Source organism: Cygnus olor, chromosome Z (assembly GCF_009769625.2).
Source record: "Cygnus olor isolate bCygOlo1 chromosome Z, bCygOlo1.pri.v2, whole genome shotgun sequence".
Classification (NCBI taxonomy): domain Eukaryota; kingdom Metazoa; phylum Chordata; class Aves; order Anseriformes; family Anatidae; genus Cygnus; species Cygnus olor.
Window position 1 is genome coordinate 2,364,994 of NC_049198.1, and position 24,898 is coordinate 2,389,891.

The 24,898-nt window shown below is 45.5% G+C and overlaps 1 long non-coding RNA gene across 6 annotated transcripts in view; it reads left to right on the forward strand.

Moving 5' to 3' along the window:
- The first annotated feature begins 3,657 nt into the window (after positions 1-3,657).
- The window catches only part of LOC121061541, a 30,682-nt gene continuing 9,441 nt past the window's right edge, over positions 3,658-24,898 (forward strand). For 3 of the 6 annotated variants that reach the window (XR_005815140.1, XR_005815143.1, XR_005815144.1), the window contains exons 1-4: positions 3,658-4,567; positions 8,998-9,083; positions 10,379-13,204; positions 15,648-15,848. This is a non-coding gene — a long non-coding RNA (uncharacterized LOC121061541). Of the gene's footprint in view, positions 4,568-4,810; positions 4,902-8,997; positions 9,084-10,378; positions 13,205-15,647; positions 15,849-24,898 lie in introns of those variants that run through there. The other 3 variants (XR_005815142.1, XR_005815141.1, XR_005815145.1) reach the window with 3 other exon arrangements.

A 24,898-nucleotide genomic window follows, 5' to 3' on the forward strand; every position in this document is an offset into this window, starting at 1 on the left:
AAATGAGACTCCAGTACCAGAACATCAGTCCTTGCTCAGGGTAACAAGAGGAATCACACCTTCGGGGAAGAGTTTCTCCTCCAGTGAGACAGTGGCAGGTCATTTATCTCTTTCTTTCGGTTGCTCTGATTGAAGTTGTAACTCAAGATGTGGTCTGAGTACAAGACCAAAACGTAGGTGTCCCAAAAATCCTTGGCCATGTGGAATCTTGTTCCTTTATCTCAGCCCTTCCTGCAGGTCTAATGGCTCCAAAGGGCTGGGACATGAGGAAAGGAGAGAGGTGGAGAGGCAGAAGGAAGGCCTTGAGCTGAAGCTGTTATACCAAGAAGGCCACTGCATCCCCTGTGTCTTCCCCAGCAGTCTGAACACAGCTTTGGTAACCCTCTAAAAGCTCCACGAGCAACACAAACTGGAGTTGCTGTTTGCAGCTGTGAGCTATGGGACTTGGGTCCGAGGATGGCTGGAGGTCCCCAGACCGGTGGGAGCTGGGCTGGCCCCCAGCAGCTCTTGGGATGAGGCCATGGGCACGTTCCTGTGGAAGGCACAGCAGCAAACAGGGATGATCCTACTCAGTTACTGGGGGTTTGGCACACCAAAACCCTCTCCTTGGCACAAAGAATAGAAATGTGTCCTATGTTGTCCCCGTGGCACGACCACCCTCACCAGGGGGATAGGACACGCCATCTCCTGGATGGTCCTGTTTGGGGACACTGGTATGATGCCACCGGGGGTGGCAGGGGATGAGATAAAATGACAGCATCACTTCTGTCCCTTCTCTCCCCCTGTTACTGGGTTAGTCCCACTCTGGAGCAGGGGCTGGAGGCGGCCAGAAAATGCAAAGCAAGAACTGTCAGCGCGGGATGGGCGAAGGTTTGTTTTCTGTTGTGTTGTTTTAAGCGGCCCCTGCGAGCAACTGTTGTGTGCGAGGGGTGGGAAGGGGGGGTTGCCATGGCAAAAGGGGATTTGCAGGGAATGAATAGCTTTCTTTTTCTCCTGCGAAATGAATGGGTTGCTAAGACCTCCCTGCATATGAAGATTGTAGGTGCTACAGTTGGTGGAAGAAACCGCGAACAATATCCCCCCCAGCTTTACGTTTTACACAGGCCTCTTAATACAACTCAATCTTATTACACAAAAAAAATGTGATCTCAAGTGTAGATTGAGAAAGACAAAATGTTCCCAGTGGGATCTATCTGTGCCTCTTCCCTAGTCCCCTCCAACAACGGGGATTAGCGGCAATGTTTGCACTGACTGTAACTAGGACATAAAGACCATGCTTCATTTCTTCCCATTCAGCTAATTCTTTACATTGCAGACACTACAGGAGCCATTTATGTGTTTTTTTTTTCCTTTGTGAAAATGGGTTAGGGTGGGAGGGGGGTGGGGGAGAAATCTGCTGAGGAAACTGTCGGCGTCGCCAAAGAAAAGCATCCTTTCAGGCATTAGCCCCTGGCCCTCCTCTGCTGGGGATAAAAGAAGCCGCATCTGATGCCATGGCATTTGTAGGCAGTGCTGCTTCGACGTGAAGACCATGATGTATTTGCAGAGCAACTTCGAAGAAATAAAGTGGTTTAAGGTGGTAGGTTTGACTTCCCAGATCAAGGTCTGTGGCTCTATCGGCTCATGGGAGAGCTCACTCTCACTGCTGACCCCTACCCCTCCTAAAGCACAATACAGCATCAAATTTAAGCATGGTTTTTATTTTTATTTATTTATTCTGGGAGACTTTTGGGAGTCGGGATGTGACCATGTGGTTTGGCCAGGACCCCAGGGAAAATAGTTTCACCAGCCGCGTTCTCACTCGTACGTGCCAATTGACAGCGCTCGTGTTTTCCTCCCGTTTGGAAGAAAACTTCTCCAGCGGCCCCAAAAACACTTGTGGGATAGGATTTGTGCAAAGAGGCTGGAAGATAAACTTGGTTCTGAGCAGCAGAGTCGCGCCGTGACCTTGGCTTGCCTTGGGAGGGTCAGCGAGGCAACGTCAGCCGGAGCATCTTCATGCAGGGCCTGAACTCTCTCCTTCTGCGGGGGCATGGGATGGGAGAAGGGACAGCAATAATATGGCCAAAACACCTCCTGGCTGACCCAGGGGCAGGCTTTATCTGCTCCAGAGCCACGCATCAATCTTGCCTCCGCAGACAAGATGTGCTGACTCACTGCGGGTTCAGGGGAGGTTACAGGGTGAAAATGAAGGCTTGTGAGATTGAAGGAAGGGCTCATAAATCTTTCTGAGTTGGAGGGCAGGCAGGGCCCCATGTCACAGGCAGCGTCGGGACACGGTGACCATCTCTGCCTCGCGGCTGAAGGCGAATACTATACAAGGAAGAGCTACAGACCAAACTGTGGAGCTTCAAAATATGCATTGAGGTGGTTTATTTCCTTATTTAATCGCAAACTTTCAGTCTCAGAGAGGAGAACTGCGCGGTGCGGACACACCTCTTGTCATCACGGCTTGAAATTTGGTCATTACAGTTACAGAGAGTAATCCATGCAAGGATTAACCTGGATTTGTGCAGACAGGAGAGGAAAACTGACCACAAATTGCACCGTGCATCTTGGGTGACCCCAGCTAATGTGCCCCAAATGTGTGTGATATTGCATCCACTATGTCTCACCTCCATTCTTGGCAGTAGGAGAGAGAAGAGATGAATCTGAGCTGTCCTTTGGGGAAATACGGCCTGGGCAAGGAGTTCACCACGCGCTTTGTAGCGTGATCCTGCACATGCTTGAAGTGGAGGGTGATGCCTGAGTACGTTTCTCTGCAGCACGATGAAATATCCTAGGAATGGGCAAGAGCTGATACGCACTGCGTAGTTCTGGGCTCCTTCTAGCAAAGGGAAAGGATGAATGGTACCTCGGAAAAAGTCATGCTTATCCTTACATATTCATCTGATGTTAATAAATAAGAATGGAGGAAGTCTGTTGTCGGATTCAGAGCTGTGTGTTGGCTCACCCCTCACAGTCCTGTGCTGGGTGAACGATTTATATCTCTAAACCCAAAGGACTGGGGATGAGAGTTGCATTTTGTTTCCCTGGGATTACCATTGACTCAACTTGCTTTACGTTTCCATTTGAAGTCTGAAAGAAAGATGGTTTTAGTTCATTGCTGTCTAATGTGAATGATGCTCTGCCCTTGCAAAAATGTAACGTACTCGTAAACTTTAGTGTTTTTCTCCTTTACCATCTTCCTGGACAATCTGTGCAAGAAAAGAGATCAAACATCTGTGCTTCTCCAGAACGGAAACCAGTCATCTTTGAATGAATTTAAAGTGAGGTCAGCATGGACGTATTAACATCTGTGTCATCTTTACCGTGCAGATAGGAGAATTAGAAGGGATGATAGACGTAGGATGGAAAAAATAAATGTAATTGTGACATAACTACTTTTCCCAAAATGGAAACACTGGTATCAGTCTCGTCCCATGTCCTTTTGGTAAGTTGGTATTTTACACATGCCAGGAAAATCATTCATATCCTACCTCTACTGAATTTATTTCAACAATGTGCTTAAGTTTATTGATTGTAGCGTAATTTAACTTAATTCCTATGTTCTTTGTGTTGTCTTTATAGTTAAAATCACGGTAAGGGTGGACTGATTTGTATACTTTGATATTAGGAAATGTTCTGAACTGCCAAGATGGGTCTTCAAAGACGGGTTGGAGATCAAAACCCCCTTTAGACTTTCTGTTGCAAAAGCAGCCGCCATCACACCATGTTGCATCATGGAAAATGGTGTAGGACATGTGGGAACCTTTCCACTGCCTGCAGTCATCACGAGACTTTATCGAGAGTGGAACTGAAGATGACTTTAGGTCTTGTCGTGTCTTTGGCCAGATGGATGGACTCCATCCTACCCTATTTTCAGTTTTTCAGTGGAGATCTCTATTTTTTTTATTATTAATGAAAATTGCCTAATAACACCAGGAAGCCAGCTAACAGTTAGTTCCAGGTGGATTACCTCAGTTATCAATTAACCCTAAGGAGTGAGTCAGAGCTTTCACTTTCATCTAGAAGCTACGTTTCCTCATCACCCAATTTATGCAACGATGCAGCTGCTGTGGGTACCTGCGAGAACTTGGCCAGAGGAGGAAACACACAGACAATTACTTGCTCCATCACCAATTGCTGGAACTCTCTTAACTAATACAAACCAGGACATTGTCAGCAGCCCATAAATCACCGCTGCTTCCCACATCCAGTGTCTTGTCTCAGCGTAAAGCAGCTCTCCACTCCCTAGTGTAGTTTGCCTGCAGGTGTCCTTTGTTTCTGAGAACATCTTCAGAATTTGCACTGAAAGATGCAGCTCACCTGTAAGGGGAAGTGCTGGTGGGTTGTTTTTGAACATATCTGCAATTCATTACCAAATTCTCCCAAGTGAGAAGAGTCTCTCTTTCAGGAGGAGATACGTAGCTTTGCTTCAGAAATCCAAAAGCAATCAAAAAACTCTGAAAAAAAAATGCTGAAGATGTGACATGACAAATGCACCTCATCACACACCTCTGGATGCAGGAACAGCACTGAGCTCACCAAGCTCAGCGCAATGTGTTCGGCTGTCGTTTCAGCTCAGGTACAGAGGTGGAAAATAGAAGTAAAGATAGCCCTGTAGTAAAAACACCACCCAAGTTCAACAACTTTGCATTGGTTTCTGCACAGACTGGGGCCCTGGCCACAGGGACAAGTGCTCTCACTGCTGATGGAGTGCAATCGCTCCCGATGCTAATTAACCCATCAGCTGGGAGGGTTAATGAATGAGGTTGTGTCCCCCTCAACATTGTAATGGGTTGGGCAGTGGGGTTATAGCAGTGCTAGAGGAGCAGCAGGATCTTCAAGCTACGCAGTTGTGTAGAAGGTGGTCTTTTGCCTTTGCTTCTGGATGAAACGTCCACTTTTGGAAAAAGAAGGTGTTTTATTTCTGTTGATTTTCTTCATGAGCCTGCTCTGTGGTTAGTAAAGGTCATGATTTTGGAGAGGAGAAGAAGAAGGACATGTTGGTGTTGATGGAGGTGTAGATAGAAGAAGTTGCCTGGGTGTCTTCTCATTTGGCTCTGTTGGGATTTTGCTGTTTCTTCCATACAAAGAGTGTGGTTGAATATTAGCTTTGTGTAGCTAAAGACTTGCGATCCCAAACTGTTAATTAGGGTCTCTTGCATTTCATTAGTTTCTGACAGATTGTGATTGCAAGTTAGGGAATAGAGGCATTGATGTATTTTTTCCTCAATCTTTAGAGACTTTTTTTGAGAGTGTTGTACTCATAAATGAGCTAAGGGATTTTCATTTTTAGAGAGATTGCTCTGTGCAGTTACTAAACTGGTTTGAGAAATATTTTCTGTCTAAAGGTGTTCAATGGAACTGTTGGAGTGTTGATGGAATTGGGAAGTATAATGTTTGGGCACCAAGTTATCGTGAATTATTCACTTATTTCTTAATGCTTGTCTACCTATTTTAATAGCTTTTTTAATAGCTTCGTGCATCTATATGTTAATCTCAGAGAATATACGACTTTCTTGGATGGAAATAAGGAAGGAATACTTAAATTATTAATTTTAAACAAATGTTGGGGGAAGTGATTTTTTTATTATTGTAGTGTGGATGCTTCTAGTCTTCAAACCTATCGGTCATTTCTCAAGATTTCCCTTTATCGTTTAAAGTAATTCTTACTGTCGGTTTAAATGTATTCAGAATAATCTTTGATTTTTGAAGCTAGTTCATGAAAATATGCATGCATGCTGTTAAAATGAGTGATAGCTTGAAGCTCAGTGTTAATAGAATAATAATTTGATAGACTCTTTTTCATCTAAATATATTTACAAAAGCAGATTTATCTTTGCGCTGGGATAGGAGTGAAGACAACAGATTGCAGAAGTTTTACAGAACTGAAGAGCTGGGACTTTTTGAAGATAAAACATGAGATCATTTCCTCATTCGGGGTCCCAGGAGCACTGTACATTACCAAATCTCTTAGCGTGCTGTATTCTTCATACAAACGATCCATCTCTGAGTATCTGGGGAGTTAAGGCACACCCTTGCGTGAAATCCTTTGCGTGTTTTTCCTGTTTTGCAGCATTGTGTTATTAGATACAAATTCTATTTACAATATAGTAGTCTTTGATCTGTTCTTTATTGTGTAGGTGAGCTGTGTCTCACCATCTTACTTGGCTGCTGAAGAAGGAAAGTGGCACAAGTTAGTCATCCCGCCTTCTCCATAGGTACTAGAGAGAGAGCTTAAGGAAGTGATCAGCCTATTTTTTTGTGCTTTTTTTTTTTTAATGCGGGGACAAACCCTCTTCTTGAACTCATTTGCCTAGGTATCTTCTCGTGTAGTGATTTTTATGTTGGGACGATCCCTCTGGAAATACTCTCCTCCTTCTCCTGGTTGTAGACAAGGTGCTTCGGAGACAGCTAGAGCAAGGTGGAACAACGTTTCCCATCAGCGTCCTCTTCACAAAGGTGTTTGAGACCCTGCAGCGTAGTATATCACTGAGTAAATGATAAATAAATATCACTGAGTAAACTAGGTTGGGTGTAGCTCTAGAGGAGCTACGATCCACCCCTGCCTCAAGCAGGGACAGCCATGGTGTGAAACCTGGGTCAGCTTCTGTGACTCCTTGTCTTTGTTTTGGGCATCTCTGGGGGTTGAAGGCTTCTCTGTGGACCCAACTCCAGCAGAACTGTAGACAAAAGAAAGGTAGAAAATGCTACTGAAAATGTTTGTCTTTTTTTTTTTTTTTTTAAAGGAGAGGCATTGCTGACTATGGGACTCTTTTCCTTCTTTCCTGCTTTGCTGAAGGAAAGAAGAAGAGAAGGAGGAAGGAAGAGAGACAGAGGCATCACTGAAACAAAACTTGGAGGTCCCATTCCAACACACAATACTTGTATAATAACTGATTTAGTTTAAGTACAGTGGCTGTTCAGACCTTTAATTTTCCTGATGAGAAGCAAACACAAGGTCCTTGTGTTTCCTGGAGATCCCAAAGTGCTTTTCTCCCAGGTTACACTTACCTTTACCTCTCATTTCCTCTCTCTAGTTTCAGATGACGGTGAATTCCTTTAGTTTCCTTCTTCTAAAGTGCAGCAGAATTAAGGCCTTTTTTACCCAAGGGGCCACCCCTACTCTTCCTGGTAGGTGATGCTGTTTGTCAGTGTTTCTGTGGCAGCTTTTGGGCTCTGCAGATCACCCAGAGCCTGGTGATGTCTTTGCTAGTGGATGGGGGCTTCAGGGAGTCTTCAGAGCTCCAAGGCCTCCTCCTGGGGTGATTGTCCAAATTCCCTTGGGACAGAGGTCCTTGAGAAGTTCATCCTTTCCTGTCAATTAGCCAGATTGCTTGGAGGGAGATTTGGCTGCAAGCTGGGGTTGTCAACAACAGCAAAACAAGAAGATTTCTTCGGTGTCAGAAAAACTGACTGGGAGCTGATGGTGATGCTCTGGAAAGCGTAGGATACCTCGAGGCATGGTGGCAGACAAAGCAGCTGGGAACCAGAGGGTGCCAGGATAGCCCATCTCAAAAAACACATCAGGGTATGACTTTTTCTAAACAGCTTAACTTAGCACGGGTGAAACCACTTGCGGTTTCCTGTTTTTATTATCTGGCTTTTCTATTGTTTGCCAAGGATGTTTTTTAGGGGAAGAGTCAAGTCTCTGGGCCCTCTTGCTGCCTCTGATGTGGGGCTTGGAGATCCCATGAGGGTACTGAGGAGACGTGGGCTTTGTGGAAGGGGTTTGCATCCTATTTAAGAAGTAGCAGTGCTGCACTGCAAAGGATCAGGTAAAGAAAAATAAGTCTTAAAAAACTACCTTGTCACAAAGTCAAGTGAAGTCTATGTGTCTGCTTTCATCGTTGATAGCCCACGTTTCATAGCTGGAGACCGTCGCTGATTTATAGTGTTGCATAAAGCCCCAAGTACCAGAGTAGACAAAACAGGAAGCAAAAGAGTTTTTCAGATAAAACAACTATTAAGAAGCTGATGCGTGCTGGAGAGTCTTACGGGATGATGGTACTTTCCCCAAAACTGTGGGAAAAAATAGACTTTCCCACTGGAAGATATAATTTAATCACTGAAATGATCCGAGTCGTTCATAACATCTACCTGCTTTTTAAACTATGCAAACTTACCCTAGAGGTGACTCTGCAGGGAGAAATCCATCTGTCTTTCCCCCCAGCCCCAAGTTATACCCACTATTGGTACAACCATGCGAAATGGGAGGGATATCTGTGTTTCTGCATGCTGAAATTTCCTAGAATTAAAGGTTATTTGCCAGCCCAAGTGCACGAGGGAAAGGGCGTTGCTCTTAATGGCCACCTGCACCAATTCTGCAGGAATTAAGGATAATTTTGTGCTGCCTTCTTGGCTACGGGTTGGCTTACAAGCAGTTATCTGCCTCCAGGCTTTACAAGAAATGGGGACATGAGGGGGGGAAGGAAAAAAAGATGAAGGTAGAGTGCTGTTCTGTTTGGAAAAGAGCCTCTGATGCTGCAGAGCTGAGGGTATGGGTAGCTAACGGAGCCTTACCAATAGGATTTTTGGGCTGCTGCTGGGGTTTGTCCTTAAAACACCTAAAGGCCAGGAGGGACAGGCATGCTTTGGTCATCCGTTCACTCCCAGCTCTGTCATCTGTCCAGCTCTTCCCAAAACACCTTCTCTTATTGCGGTGACATCACGGTGGGCCGCAAGGTGACCTTGTTCCCTAAAAACGTCTGAGAGACGCTCAGCTTTTTAGTTCCTCTTATTAACAAGGAAAGCTTCTCGGTTTTATGGGCTGAATCCTGGAGGTCGGTACGGGTGAGCGGATTTCTGTCATGTTTCCTGGAGAGCTGGCTAATTTATAGCACCGGATTTCTTTTATGAAAGACAAAAGCCCTCGCGTTGTTTAAATGTTTAAAGTTTCAGGAAGCACTCGCTGCGGTAAGTGCTGATAGAGCTGCCTCACGTCGGTGCCCTGGTTTATGTTCTGCGGATGGTTGATTTGTGGTGGTGAGTTGTGTGTTTTTTTTCCTCTAGATGCAAGGCAATTTCCTGAGCAAGCCTGAGGCTGAGTGTACGCCACGTGTATCTCCAAAACCAGAACTGAATGGCCTACCTGCTCTGTAAGCAGTCAGCACAAGGTTGTGTTTACTCTGAGCACGAGCTCTCCCCAGGCCGTGGGTGAGAGGAAGTTGGCATGGGAGCAGGTGAAGGGCCAGTGTTCGCAGAAACACTTCAGAAAAAGATGGAATTAATTATCAGGGGTCTTAAAATCTTCTAACAGCTCCTTCCCTGTGAAGCAAGAGTGTGCAGGCAGCACCAGGTGAGAGGGGGCTGATGTTTGGCCTACAAAGGCTTTGTGAACGAGCGGTACTTTTCCTGTAGCAGTACTAAGCTGAACATGCTTGAAAATGCTTTTATTTATCTTTCCTACTGCTCGGCAACAGTAAACACTGTCCTCTCTTCCTTTAAAATGGCTCACTAATGTTTATATCAAATATTTTTGCCAGAAATGGATGTTGTTCTTGAAAGCTTCATCTGCTTGAGCTGCCACACCACAGTGAAAAAGAATTTGGGGCTGGATGCAAAAGTTGGGCTGTCCAGCCCTAAAAGCAGCAAACTCCTCCGGGAGTGGCTTCTCTGCTCCTGCTTCCCCTCTTTTGTTGTTGGATGGATTAGCTGGATTTAAATGTCCACCTGGATGAGATGCTTAATACTTAGTTGGTGACATTTTCTTCCTGTGCACAGGCCGTGTGGCTGCACATCCCTAGCAGAAGCTCGATTTTCTGTTTTTCTAAGAAGCCGAAATGTAAAAAGTTCACTGCTTGTCACTGCCAGTAAATGACAACAGGAACACCTGAGAGATAGGAAGGAGAAAATGTGGTTTTGGTTCGCAGAAAGACAAATTCGGGGAAACAGAAGAAGAACAAATTGGCTGTAGATTTAAAAATTCTTACTCCCAGGGTCCTTTAGGATTTTCTCTCTCCCTACAAAGAGTGGCTTTAAACAAAAACCTACACAATTTCAAGGGTGGCAAGGAGAACATTCCTGGCCAGCTCTGCCCACTAGCTTTCCTTCTGCCTTTTGTATTATTTTGGCTTCTCTTAGATACGAGCTGCAGTAGGCAGATTATGGGACAACAGTTGATACTGGGATTAAAGCTGGTAGAGATCAGAAGCGTGCCTAGTCTGCAGCTTCAGAGCTGTAGGGCTGCAGATATTTCCTGCTGGAAACGCAGGAGGAATCACGCCTTCATGTCCTTGTTTCATTTAAAACAAAAATAAAAGCTGACAGGTTTGCAGCTGACAATGCTTGGAAGAACTTAATCTTTTCAGGGCGTCTGCTGACGTTGAGTGGGGAATAAAGTGAGGGTAGGAAACATGTGAACTCTAATGTAAATTGTTTTTTTCCTCTGCAGCCAGGAGGGATTCTCCAGGCATGTTCATCCTTACCTAAGAAAAACGATAAACACAAGTTAAGTCATCTTCTAAAGTGCCCATTATCTCCTCTGACTGCGAGAAACCTCTTGCTGAGACTTGTGTGTCAAACTTCCAGCAGCCTAAGATTAAGTGAGGTGACTATGACTCGGTGACCTGCGAAATATTTATTTTTGCTCTTTTGTGGTGGACCACGGTGGTGTCTCCATCCTGCTGTGTCATCCCTCGTCCTGCTGAGAGGCTCAGACCCCTGTTGCAGCAGTACCACCCCGTCTGGTGGTGTGATCGCTTCCACGACCTCCCAGGGGTTTCTTTCGTGGGGTCCCACGAGCTGGATTTCGGTAATGTTGTCAAAATTTCAGGGTTTTGTTTGAAATGACGGCTGCTCCTCACCACAGCAGGGAAATTCTGCGGACCACAAAGCAAACGTGCCCCAGGCATTCGAACGTCACAAGGGAACTGTTTCTGTTTTCTGATTTTGTGATGTTTTAGAGGGCCTGACTCATTCTCTTTGAACGCTTGGGATTAGCAAGCCCCTACTCTGTTCAGTCTGTACAGCTCCGAATCTTGGCACTGCATCTGTAACGGCACAGAAACAAAATCCAGACAGTCAAGGACACTCAGATTTGCTTCCTAAATTCCGTCCTTCACAGGAGCTGGGCCCAGAGGCAGGTGCTTCAGCTGGATCACAGTGCCTCAGTCTATGGATGTTTTATTCTGTGCTTTGGCAACAGAATTTCAAGCCTCTTTTCTGCTCCGAGTCCTACTTTTGTCTGCTTTTTCATGGACTCTGTCCCATAAGAGACATCCCCAGGTGCTGGCAGTGCAGTGCATGGCCCTTGCGACGTGCTGGATGCTCTCTGCGCCGCTCAAACCCCTGCAGGACAGTGGCTGGAGGCATTTGGCTGCTCGGAGTGGGATGCTGTGGGGTCGGGATGCTTTCTGAATGATCCTGCAGATGATGGATGGGGTCAGCTGTGTAGGTTAGGAGTAACTGAGTCCATGAGTAAAGGCTATGTCATGCTGGGAAGACAGGAAGGGGAGACGTCAGCTGAATTTTACCCTGCAAATATGGCTTATTTTGTAACTTTTCTGTGATCAGTCACAGCTAGGAACTGAATCTGGATAAAGTATTAAATCAAATTGTGCAACTGTGAGCAGAACAGGTCCCTAAATAACTTCAAGCAGTTTACCCAGAGCAGCACCAAGGTCCTCTCTTCTCTGAAGCAATTTCTGGGATGTTTTGCACGTCAATGCAAGAGACTCAAGGAGCATCTTGGACTTCACTGGGGCTTGCTCAAAGGTCTCCTCTGCAAGCAGGTACCTTGACTTGCTTAGAGGCATGGCCAACCTTTAGACTCTCCTCTCTCTTCCAAGGATCATAATTATGCTCGTAACTGGTGTGCCAGCTGAACTCTCACCCTTTATAGCCACAGAGAAAGGTGGTTGTGCTGGATGTGTGCCTGGAGCAGGGGATGCCTCCTCCTGACTTGGTGGTGATCAGGAATTCACTCGGATGCTTTAATGATGATTTTTTTCTCAAAGCATGACATTAACGTGTAATCTAGCCTACGTGGCCAACAGAGGAATTCAGTTCAACAGTGCAGAAGTTCCTCCCGCTGTTGTGGCTGGAGTATGGGATTTTCTTGCCCCAAACCCCCTGTTAGACAGGTGCTTTGTATCATCTGGAAATAGCTGCCTTTTAGCACGGGGATCAAGGGGATTTCATGGAGAGCCCAAGAATTGCTTTCAAGCTTGGCTTATGTGACGTTAAAAGCTGACTCCACGTGTAATAAGCACTAATTTTATTAAAGCATATTTCAGGGTGGGCTCTCCGACAGCAAATACCACTATCACAAATACAAAAGAGGGGTTGGGGGGAAAGGGTTTGTTCGGGGCTTTTAAAGTCTTTTGTTACTGTTCCAAACGATGGTGCGTCCAACCTAACCCACAGTAATAAAGAAAAGATCATGTCACAGAACTGCTGTCGGTTGATAACAGAACAACCTGCCTTGGCATCTGGCAGGGATGGGCTGGCTGGCTTGCTCAGGATCAAGTCAAAGCAGGAATCTTGGCCGTGCTTGTGAAAACAGGATGCCGAGAGAGCTTTTTGGGTTTCAGTTGATTATGACTCCACCTGCAAAATATTCCCAACCCGGTATGTACTTTTCCTGAGGTTGTCCTGATATGGTCAAATGGGATCTTGGTTCCCCAAAAAACAGGAGGTGTTTTGCTTGCCCTGTCTTGCCATCTCTTCCTCTCCCTGATCTTTTTTTTTTTTGTGAAAAGGAGGGGAGAAAAAATTAAGTCTGCTCAAAATAAAGATAATTTCCTGCAGCATGAGAGGAGTGTTCTCGGTGGTGTCAAGAAAAAGGATCTTAAATGACAAGATGCTTGATTCCTCCATCTAGCTGTTATTACTTTTCTTGCTTTTGCAGTGGATCAGCCATCCCTCGCAGCGTTGTGTGGGATCGTGGCATGAACTTCCTGACGTCATGCAGGAGCAGCAACACATCCTTCATCTCCTGTGTATCATACCAGCATGTTCAAAAGGATTTAATGAACTGTGACTGTAGTAAACTCTTACAGAAATTGATTTGAACATGCTTTGCAAAGTGAGGTATTCCTGGCGAGTGCTGCAGTTTCACAAACTCATCCTCTCGTGTTTTGTAATCGCCCTTTGAAAGATCCAGAGAGATGATGGAAACTGGGCATGTGGACAAACCCTTCACATTGGAGACCCCAAGCAAAGGGAAGCGGGGAACTCTCTCTTCTTTCAGCTGCTGAGGCTTTTCCTTCTCCCAGAGGTACTTTCTAGAAAGCTGAGATGTTTCTCAAAGTTGATGTCAGTTATACTGTGTGCAACAATCCAAGAATGACTACCAATGTCCGTTCTTGCGTGGCTGCAGTAGTGGGTTTTCTAATGCAAATAACTGGGCTGCTCATACACAAGTACGTTGAATATAGCTATCCAAACGAGCAAACTTTTGTAAGTAAACCTCTGCATCCAACTATGTTTCTTATTTTATTCAGCCCAGACTTGCATGACTCAAGCAATAGGGCACAAACTCGTTCTCTCAGAAGATAGTTGTAAGAGATTAGCTGTAAGAGATGTTGCTTCAATGTCTCTCTTGTGATGAAATGAGGATGCAAAGAAATAACAGCACACTGTGTAATGGAGGGATCTGTGCACAGAGGCTTGCTAGGGTGATCCTTTCCTTTTTAGGAGCTCAGGGGAATGAGGACTGGGGAGTCTGCATGCACGCAGCTTGGATATGTGTTCAGCAGCAGTTTAGCAGGGAATTCGGGAGTTTTTGCAGCACTTCCCTGAGGGGGTGCATGCATCTGCGGTGTGAAGTCTGCTGGAGGACAGCTTTGGGTGATGGTAGTCTGGCCGTGGGTGCTGGTAGCCCAGCTGGGCTCAGTCCTATCCATGTTGTGCATGGAAAAAAACTTTGTAGGAAATGTGTACAATTTATTAGTATGGATTACAGCTGGTTCAGTGCTTGAACTTATTCTCTGGCTGTTTTATTTAAGAGTGTAGGTGCAACTTCTATGGTTCTTGCTTTGCAGTGCCTAGGTAGGAAGGACAGGGCATAGGGGACCACAGAGCTGGGAGTCCTAGATGCAGTGCCCACATGTACTCCATCACCTTTCCAGTAGGTGCAGGCTGGAAAAGTTTCCCTTTGGGGAATAGGGAGGGGGACACAGTTATCTTGCAGTGCTCAAAGTCCCCTTCTCTGTCCTTCATCCAGTTCTTGAAGCTCAGTGAGTTTACTTTCCCACAAAGGCTCTTTCCCTTCTCTTAAAAATATTTACTCCATTAAAATCCCTTCCAGGCTGTAAATGCTAATCCTCTCAGCTCGCAGTGATGCTGCACTTGGCATTGAAACAGTAATTAAAAAAAAAAAAAAAGGGCAGCCTTCCCAAATTCTGGGGGAAAGGAGGTCTTGCTTGCAGTTAAACTAATTGTCCTCTCAGTTGTCACTTAGAGGAGTGTTGCAGAATTGTCCTTGTGCATGAAATCCCAGTAAAAGTCGCTCAAAACAGACAGGGATGTTTTCATTTTCCCCGAATCGAAGTGTTCAGGACTAGACAAAACAACCTGACGGGAGATAGCAGTTACAGGCTCGCGCTGGGAGGCACCGGGCTTCTCGGAGGGATGGTGGCTACGGGAGCAGCTCTGAGGCTGGGTTAAATTACATCTTGAATATTCAGATAATTGTAATAAAAGTGGTTTCTACCACTGATTTTAGGAGCTGAAGGGAGCAGTGCTGCAGAGACGAAGCTTGCTGCGAAGTTGCCTGCTCCTTGGGGCCCAGCTCTGCTCTCCAGTAAGCGAGAGTGTTAATTAACATATTTTATTGTTTCTGTTTCCCTGCTTTGCATTGGTGCTCCCAGCCCACATCAGGGAGAGCGTTTGCCCTGAAAAGGCTTTTCTAAGTCTCTGCCCTGGCACTTTTACGTAGGATTTCCAACCATAGCAAGAGAGGCAGCAGCTGCTGACAGCAGGGAGGTGACCGGCCATCGGCGTGTGCAGCAAGCAGCTGGTATTTTGGTCTCCCTCCTGTTTGCAATTAATACGCTGTGCTGTTGTGTTATCAGTGCAAATAGGTGTGCTCAGATGGGCCCTGCAGCGTGAGGCTGTGCCTGTGGTTCTGCTGCACGCCACCCCGAGCTCTGGCTATAGCAGGTTGCAGGTGGTTTGCCCAGCCTGCTGCCCTTCTGTGGGGCTGGTAGCAGGAGCATGGGGAACTTATATTAAAAAAAAGTGGTATTTCTGTAGCTATGTCCTCCTGGAGTGCAGGCAGCATCATAGGGACTTCTCAAGACAGGGATAGTATCTGCAGCGTGGATGGATTTTGGCTTAGAATTGTCTAATTCCACCTACAACCTGTTCACATGGACACCTACGCCACTTTGTCCCCATTTTTATTTCCAGTTTCATTTAAGCGCTGGATGAAAAAGGACCTTCCTGATGTTTGTTTTGAATCTTCTGCCTGGTATTTTAATTCATTGCCTTCGTTACTTGGTTTGCAAGAGTGGATGCAAAAGAGGCAGCTTGGGCACCAAAGTCATGTCTGCCGTAATCTCTTCGATATGGCACAAAAGCATGCAGTTGCACCTGATTTTTTTGGCAAATGCACCCGTTATTTATGTGTAGACACTAACTATATATATAATCTTTGATTCCTGGAAGTAGTTACAGCACCAGCCTTTCTTTTATGGCCGATTCTTTGTTTCCCATAGGCTTACATGCAGCCAGACATTGCCCAACGTTCCCCTAAAGTTGGTGTCTACATTGGAGGCACGCTTTTCCGAGCCAAGCTTTGCCATCTTCATTTTGCATGTCCAAATGGAGCTGAGAGTCTGAAGCAGGCACAGACCTTTCTGACATCCCAAGACATACAGTAGACCCGGAAGGATGAGGCTGAGGCTTTGAGGTTGTAGGTAAGATCATAAGAATTGTGATGGGGAAAACTCAAACCTAGCATGAGCAGGTGCTGTGTGGCCAACCTCAGAAGGTCCGTAGCCATTTATATCAGCAGTGAGGTTTGGCAAAAGCCATGAAGCGTTAGGGTTCAATTTGTGTGAAGCTTAACGGGAACTGAAGTCACAAGTACCAACAAGAACCTTCTCAAAGGTGTATTTATGGGTTGTTGACTCACATTGCTTGGGGTAAGCAAGGCACAGTCAAGATTTTGGGCTATTTATTCCTTGAGTTTTGTCATTTCTTTCCTCAGAGATAAATACCTAATATGAAAAAAATATTTTTATAAAAGAAAAGGGGCAAGATTAGTAAATAGCTGTGCAGAGAGCATGTAGAATACCAGGACTGTGCATTGCTCTGCAGCACACCTCATACAGCACATCTTGCTGTTGTTTCTGGATGCCAAAATAAAAGCTATTAAAGACTTGATGAGAAACTTTAAGTGGAGGAAGGCAAACACCTGAAGGATGAGGGACAAAAAGTTTCTAAGTGCTGAGCATGGCACGCTGGAAAAGAGGAGTGATGAGAAGTTGCAAAGCTTTCCAAGTTTATTTCCTGATCCAGGAGAAGTCTGAGCCCAAAGTAATGGCTAAACCAGTGGGAAATAGAAATTGTGGTTGCTTGTTGGCTTTTGTTGTTGTTCTTTGGTTGTTGCGGTTTGTTTCAAAAATACTTTTCATAGATGAGTATTTTTCTATAGACTTCTTATTTCATAGATATTTTTACCAAGCACAACTAAAAATAGAAGTAGATTCTCTAAAACACTGTAAGAAAAAGTAATTATTGTGTGTTCTGTAATGTTCCACACAACACCAAAAAAATAGTCAAAAATTGCAAAGGAAGGGGGGCTAGGCTGAATTTTTTCTTTAGCTGACTTCGATAATCTGGAGGTTTGGTCTCCCAGAACTTCTAATATCATGCTCTGAAGCCCTTTATGGCCCTGGATGTGCCACATGTCCCTAAGCTTTGCGAATCAAAAAGTGATATTTCAAGAAGATATCTAATGATATTGCAAGGAGTATGGTTCAGTTAATCTCAGCCCTTTTTATATTTTCAAGTTACCCATTTGTTTTTTCAATTTAAGTAAGCCTGTGTACCGGTTAAGTGCAGGGAATAGGTTGGCCATGAAGGTCTTGGTTGCAGTAATTCAGTGCTAAGCTGTTGCTTTCGATTCCTCTGGATTTTTATGGGGTGAAGGTGAAAGCCAAAGATGATAGGATTAAGGCTATAGCTGCACAACTGGTTGGCTTCATGTTGGGTTTGAAGCCCAGAGTTTCTTAGTGCATGCATTTTCTGAAGCCCTGATTTCCTAAATCCCCAAATTCCTGTATGTAACTGTAGCGTTGCCAGGTCACGGGTTTCTTTCACAAGTCTTGCAATTTGCCATGATGCTTTTTCTGAAGGTTGATTTCTTCTATTTGCGACAAACCCAAACAAATTATTAAACAAATAAACAAAGCCTCTGGCTGTCTTTACTGTAGGGGAAAATAAATCTTGACAAACATGATCCGAGCATAACCCAATGGTGTGAGCGGATCCTTGCCCCAGGAATGAAGTGGCATCCTTTTGGGGGTTGGACCCGATGCAGGGGGTTGGACCCAAGGATCTCTTGAGGTCCCTTCCAACCCCTACAATTCTGTGATTCTGTGATCCTCGGGTCTGCAGAGATGTTATTTGTTAGGGAAAGGGAGAGCCAGGCCTGCTGGCTGGATGTTGCCGTGCTGTGGTGGTCTCAGGGCACTGCTGTGGGGCTGGCACCTCTGCAAATGATGAATTACAGTTCAAAATGATGGATTAGGTTTGCTGGATTGCTTTGAGGTGCAACACCTCCCCGAGAAGAGATGGCTCCTTGGGTTCCCCAGAAAAAGGGCTCTGTTGTAGCCTCCCTACAGCACGTAGGGATTGAGGGGGGTAAGGTTCAGCCACAGCAACTCGTGGGATGTACCCACGGAGCGTGGAGGGGAGGCCTAATCATGTCTTTCTGGCAGTTGGCATACAGAAAGCACTCAATGCATTGAAGCGTTGACATCTTAGAGCCAACGGTGGCTTTCTTACCTCCGTTGGTAGCTGCAAAGATGTTATAGGGGCGTAAGGAGGGCAAGGATCTTGGCCCTCTCCTAACTTCCACCGTAGGCCCAGGTGCTCTTGCTGAAGCAGGACTTGTGTTGTTTAATCACAGTAGCTTTGCCTGAAGAAAAATGGGTTTCCTGTGAAGATCAGAAATTACTTCAGAACTGAGAGAGGGACTTGGAGCCGTTCCTTACGGAATCCTTTCACCCTGTGAGTATTGGTGTCGTTAGCTCAGAAGATACATGGGAAATCTACTCTGACTCATAGATAGAGCATAATGAGGTCAGGGAGTCCTGCCAAACGTAGGTGTGTGCAATTTGGCAGCGAGGCTATGTGGTATGAAAAAGGAATGTAAAGTATTTTCCAGATCGATTTTGAGGAGTGAGCAGGTAGGAGTTTTGACTGACTGAGGCTGGGGAAAGCCAAGGTCCTGGTGAACATCTCGCTCTGAGCAGATACCAGCCCAATTTTCATCTGGTATTGAACAAGAAAGCTACTGTACTTTGACATTGAGTACTTATTTTTGGTATTGTTTGTCTGGAGGCCCTGTCAGAACCAGATTTATTACCCTCGATGCTGTGCAAACACGTGGGAAGGTGTAGCCTTTCCCTTTGAAGGGCTGATTGATTTAGAGATCCAGATCTGGCACAAATTGTGTGCACCAGAGGTGACTAAAATGGTCTGATTAAACTTAGGGAAAGGCCTGTGTACAGTGAGTGGGCAAACTCATCCATCACGCAGCTATTGTGTTCTGCTTGGTGGCCTGAAATTGGAACTGTGTGGTGGGGATGAGGAGGATTAGCAGTCCAGCAGTGATTCTCCATTTTTTCTCTTCTTTGATCCCAGTCTTAACGCATTTCTGGGAGTTACAGTCTGGGCAGAAGTAAGGCCTTGGCCCTGGTACAAGGCTGACTCGATGGAGCCTTCCAGAGCAGCCTCCAAACTGTTTGCACTTTGGCCTCCGGTTTGGATTTGATCCACTGTAGAAGTAAGAGCCACCCAAGGAGATCTGATCTAATTTCAAACTTTCCAAGAGCTTTCAGAGGTTTTGACAGGGATTCTCAGTTGAGAGTTGAAGTAGAAGGAGAGAAATATATACACAAGCTCCGTGGCTAGATAAATAGGATCCTAGCAGGGAAGGTTTGTCATGACATAAACACAGATGCTCCTTAACAATTATATATTCATGGGGAATTTATGTCTGTCTGGTCATTTATGCAATCCCTAAAACGCTCCGCAAAAGCCAAGGCAGCCAAGCAGGGTAAAGCAGAGCCGCCTGGTTAACTTGACTCAAAATTACCTGGATCAGTCCCAGAAACACGAGGAGAAGCTGATGAATGCCCACCAGGTAGAGACATCTGGGAGGACCACCTGATGGAGAGAAGAATTGGCGGTGGTTGTTCTTTATGCAGCAAGTTTCTGTAGGTTTCCCATAAACAGAACTTAGCGTTCCTGTTTACGTATTTCATGTGTGTGCTTTAAACAAGGGCAAATTACATTTTTGGCAGGAAAGAAGGAATCTCTTGACTATGTTTCTAGGTTGTCAAAACTCACTTCCTTGGGGGTAGAGTGGTCTTTGTTAGCACCTGTAGAAGACACGATGCTCAGAGTCTTGCTGGACAAGTCTGCCATACAACAAAAAGTCCTATCCCAAATGACTTACAACCTGAACAGAAGAAAAAGACAACAGGTTGGGAGTGCCAAAAAAGTGAGGATGCACCTCTAGGCAGAGCAATAGGGAGCAATCCACATCCGCCAACTGCTGAATTCCCCGGAGCAAAGATTTCCCCTTAGCAGCTGTATCCAAAATGTTTTTTTTATCAATCCTTGTTGTTTTTCCCCTTCCTCTCATGCAATTGTTAAGATTTGTCTTGCTTTCTCCCCCCTCAATTTTCTCTCATGCTTTTCTGATGTTTAATATCGTGATTGTTTCCCTTTATCTCTTCATCCCCTATTACATTTTTCTCCAGGACTTTCTGAATACACAGATCGCAGGTGCTTAAACTACAGAAATGGCCGGATGAAAAGGCCAGCTCCAACCACTAATTCCCTGGAGCCTGGTGTAACCTGAGTCCCGAGCACAGATTCTGGATAACAGATCTTTTGGGGTGGTGCTGCTGGACTTGAGCAGAGCCCAGTTAAGCACAGCGAGCCCTTAAGCTGACCTGTGAGTGAAACATCAGTGCACGCACTGCATAATGTTTACATTAATAGATGGAGATATGAATATCCAGACTAGTGTATACTAAACCCCTGAAAGTCTACCGAGACTATATTTTGCAGTATTGGGCCGTTCCAAGCAAAATCAGAGAATACCAGTAATACTGGGAGTGAGGCAGTTCTCCTGCCCAGTTTTGCAGGTTCATGACATTTAAAGCATTCGGGCTCTCAGATGCTGGTCCAAACCTTATGGTGCAGTCACTCCAGGGTGTGTTTCCAAGTATTCAGGCAAGATTTTTCAGAAGGTCAGGATATACAGTGAGGGCCGGATTTAGGAAAAAGCTCAAAACTGTGTTCGGGCGGTTGGATAAACCTAAGTAGCTCCTTTCAGGATGTACCAGATGCAGAACTGGGTGCTCCACCATCTGAAAAATGTAAAAAGGTACTGATCTGGCCAGGCTTTGAGCTACTGCAGGGTTATGGCTCCCAAAATATTGTCCCAACAAGTGCAATGCTGACCTGAGAGATGCAGCTAGGTATGGGAAATCTGTGTTTCTACACCAGGAGGAACAGATGGATATTAAACAAGCAGACTTCCCTAAACATGTGTAACTGATAATTTTCTGAACAAACGTTTCAGGTAGAAAGTCTACAAACAGAGCTTTTGTTTACTTACTTTAAGCTCAGGAGAGTGGTCTCTGTGCATCAGTGTGCTGCAGGCTAGGCTCAGGGACTGGTGTATCAGGTTTCTGCCTACATTATTTGCACATGGGGGAGGAAAAGCCCTTCCTCCTGTGACACAGCAGCAGCCCTGAAGAGGCCAGGGCTGGATTTTCAGCTGCCCGAGTCCTGCACATTGGAACAGATGTTCAGAAGCCAGATTTTCAGTTTTTCACTCAGATTGCTAAGGAAAGGCACCTTCGGTTTTGATCCTTGCGAGCCAGTTCTTATGCACCCCTTGGCATTTTGGTATTCCCTTCAAGATCTAGGGCCTTAATTTGGTGTCTGAACTTTCTTTGTGGCTGACTTTGATGTCAGCATTCGCTTTTCTCATTCGCTGTTCTGTGTGTCTGGGCATCTGATGAATCACTGACTCTTCCCCAGCATCTATTATTGCTGTCATTTGTCACCTGAAACAATTGTTTTATATGTCCACGTATTGAATGTCGCATCCTGTCAACTGACCTCAGCTCTTTGACCGTTCTTGACTTCTTTCCATCATGTGGGAGACTGGTGCAAGTTCACATCCACGACAACTTAACTATATTTAGGAACCTGATGATGCTTTATTTTGAAGCCCTTTGACTCACTCCCTTGTTACATTCCCTGTTATTGTTGAGGTTTTTCATGCACGTCGTCCCCATCCAGCTTGTGCTGTTGTCCTTGATCAACCTCGCATTTCTGGTAACCTCTGGGACATGCCTCTTTGGGACTGCTTGAAATCGTCCCATTTCATAACGGGCCTCAGCTGGCTGAGCCTGGTGGTATTTCTGAACCCAGACTCAAACCACTCTGTCTTCTACCACATGCTTGCTTCCTACTGTGCTTAGTTTTTTGACAATTATATCCATCCTAGCCTTTCTCAGTCACCTTTTCAGCAGGATTCAACCCTGATTTTTATGTTCTTTTACATTGTCTCATGTATTCTACCTCAATTTCCCCAAGCCTTGCTCTTTCTTATCGTCACTAAGTGACTGAGGCCACCAGTCCTTGCTCAGGAAACAGCTCAGGTTCAAATTATTTTTTTCCTTAATTTTGGCTGATGCTTAGCATGTTTCAGTGCAGTGTGGTTGTCACAAACAGCATTATTTGGAAAATGAACCAAACATTGAAAGAGCTTTGTCTGTTTCTGCTAGGTACCTCCTATACGGGAACTGAAGTCTCCGTCCTTACCTGGGTGCTGCAGCAAGGTAGCCATGCGTTGGTGGGAAATGTTGGTCAAAACTTGAACAATCACATCCCAGCACTTAGATGTTTGACCACTATCTTCTCTTTGAGTGCAGGGGCACCTTCCACTAGGAGGTTATATTATTCTGCCTGCAAAAACTTTGCGGTACTGAGGGCATTGCTAAAATGCTTTTATATAGGACGTCTTGTTCCGCACAGGTGCTATACCAACAGAGCAAGAATATAGTGGTAGCCACGTATCAAGTACATTGCATTTAAGATTGCAAGCCGTGGCACAAGGATATTCCCAATGCCTGTTCCAGCTTTCAAAACTGGCTAACGTGGAAAGGATTTTACATCTGTTCCTGGATTAGGAGCTCTGTCGTGCAGGCCACTTGACTTCTTAAATTTGTTGAAGCATTTATCACCTAGTAGGTGAAGAGATAAGAGTATAAGTCCCAAGTAGGTGAAGAGATAAGAGTACGAGTCCCATCTCTGTTGTTACTTGGTTGAAGTGGCATTCTGCCAAATATCTCTAAGAAATTATTTTCTTTTGCATTCAAGCCACACGCTTTCTGTCTTAATCATGCAAGGGGTGACCACATGGAAGTTGAGAAAATGGGGTTCTGTATTTTGGACAATGGGCCCTTAGCTAAAGTGAAAAGATATGAGTCAGAGCTGATGATGTTCTGCCGACCAAGGGAATAACTGATCCTCCAGTGTGTGGACATGACGGACATGTCACACGATTCTTTTTCTTCCAGCAACGTGAGAGCCAGAGAAGTTCTGGCTTCTTCTGTATGAGAACACTTCACTTGGATAATGAACAAGATCCTGTATAAACAGCATATTTACTTTTGACAGTGTTCTCCTAAAACCGATTTATGAAGACTACATCATCACTTCTACCCGGAACGATAGAACAACCCAGCTCTTCAGAGCCTCAGTTTTAGAGACGATGACCTGGCGCTGGAGGTGCACAGTCCTTCATTCCCATGCAAACCTGCAGTCTTTCTATGTGGTCTCTGAAAATGAGAGGAGGCAGCCGGGGCTGATGTCCTCGGAGCCCCTGGTGAATGCAGAGCCATCGGCTTGTGCCAAGTCCCGGGGTAAATAAAACTGAACCACCCCTCCTGCTAAGCCATGCATCAAGTAAACCGCCTGGGAATGGGATCAGTGGCTCGCTTCAAATGCAAATCACCGTTCGTCCCTGGTGGAGGCACGGATTCACGTGCGCACACCGCCATTCTTCCAGCCCTGAAAGCCAGACAAGTCTTAAATGGGTAATAAAGTACCTAATTGGACTTGACCCCCTACCGAAATGGGCCCGTGTGTAAGTGGCTCTGTGGATGTGTGTGTTTTGCCCTTCTTGGCCGAATTCTCCCCTCTGGTGCCTGCTGCTGTCTGGATGGTGCGGGTCTGTCCGTCACGGTCTGCTGCATCTTGGCTGGCTTCCACCTGGCAGCGTTTGGGCTAAGTCCTTCAAACAAAATAGCCCCTCTGTATGGTCTGCCTTGCTTTCTCTGAGGTTGGGAGCAGCCAAAAAGGACCCTGGGATCATGGAGCTCTGCACCGCTGCCCACCGTGTGTCCTGAGCAGGGATTTATCGCGTCCCAGTGCTCTGCACCCAGCGCCGTCCTTGTCGTGAGACCGAGGTGTTTCAAGCTTCAGCAAATCCCACAGCTCTGGATGGTTCAGAAAAGACTTTGCTTCATAGATCTAGGCAGAGGAAACAGTTGGATTGGGGAAGATGTCAGACTTTTAAGACAGGAATCCCTGAGCGTGCCCAACTTCTGTCTGTCTTCCAAAACCTGGAGAGGTTTGGGGAAAACTCCTGGCAAATGAGCTCCTCCCGATATCCATTAATGAGTGCCGTGGGGAGGTCTCAAAGAAAAACAGCACGTCTCAGTCCCTCCAGATGAAAGCCTTAAGCTGTTCAAGCTCTGCAGACCCCCTAAGCAGGCAGAAGCCTGGCTGTTGGCAGAGTAGCACAAAGACGCACGTGCCTCATGCACGGCATTTCTCCCTCCAGCTCTGCAGCAAATCAGGGTGCTGAGCCTTTGGTTGACCCGGTCCTTCCAGCTGAAAGTTTTTCTGTATTTTTTAAAAAGGCTTTAGGGTTTCAGGATTATTGTGTGTTATTTAGGGTGGTCGTTCTCTTAAGGCCATGCTTGCTGACAGACCTTGAGCCCTTGAGACTGCCTGGAGGATGTAGGAAGGAGGCAGCTTCCCAATGAGGTTACTTGACCTGTGTGACCCATGTAGGTTTTTAGCAGGAGCTCTTGATGGGTTTTGTGATCTGGCTGATTTGCCTTATTTTTTTCTGTGCCTTTATTTCTCTTCACATATTTCATATTGCTGCTTTATGCAATATGATCCCTGGGGAACGTTGTTATTCAGTGGATACCTGCAAAGCACCTGGCAAAATGGGATTTTGCTCAATTGTGAGGCCTCCAAGATCTATTATCTTTCCCACATCAATTACGTACCCTGTAATACTCTGTTCTATTATGTGAGGTGAACTACAGCCATTCACTTTATCTTCTCTTGATGCTGAGCAGCAGGAATAGCCAGGAATAAAGAAAAACAGAGAGAAAACAAATAGGCCCTGCCAGAGCCAAATGGGCTTCATACGGAGTTAATTTGTATTTTGCTGTTGCACACATTGCAGTGATTTTTTTGCCATCTTTTAATTCCTCTCTCTCCCAACCAGCACAGGCTTGCAGGGATGCAGCTGAATGTGGAATTAGACCCATGGTCCATAAACACTTCAGCTAAGATTAAAGGTACTCCATAAATGCTGAGTGTGTTTTTGTAAGGTGTTTCCAGATGAGAGAGAACTGGATTATCCTTCAACCCAGTCAAGAAAAACACCGTGTTGCAGAACCATGCT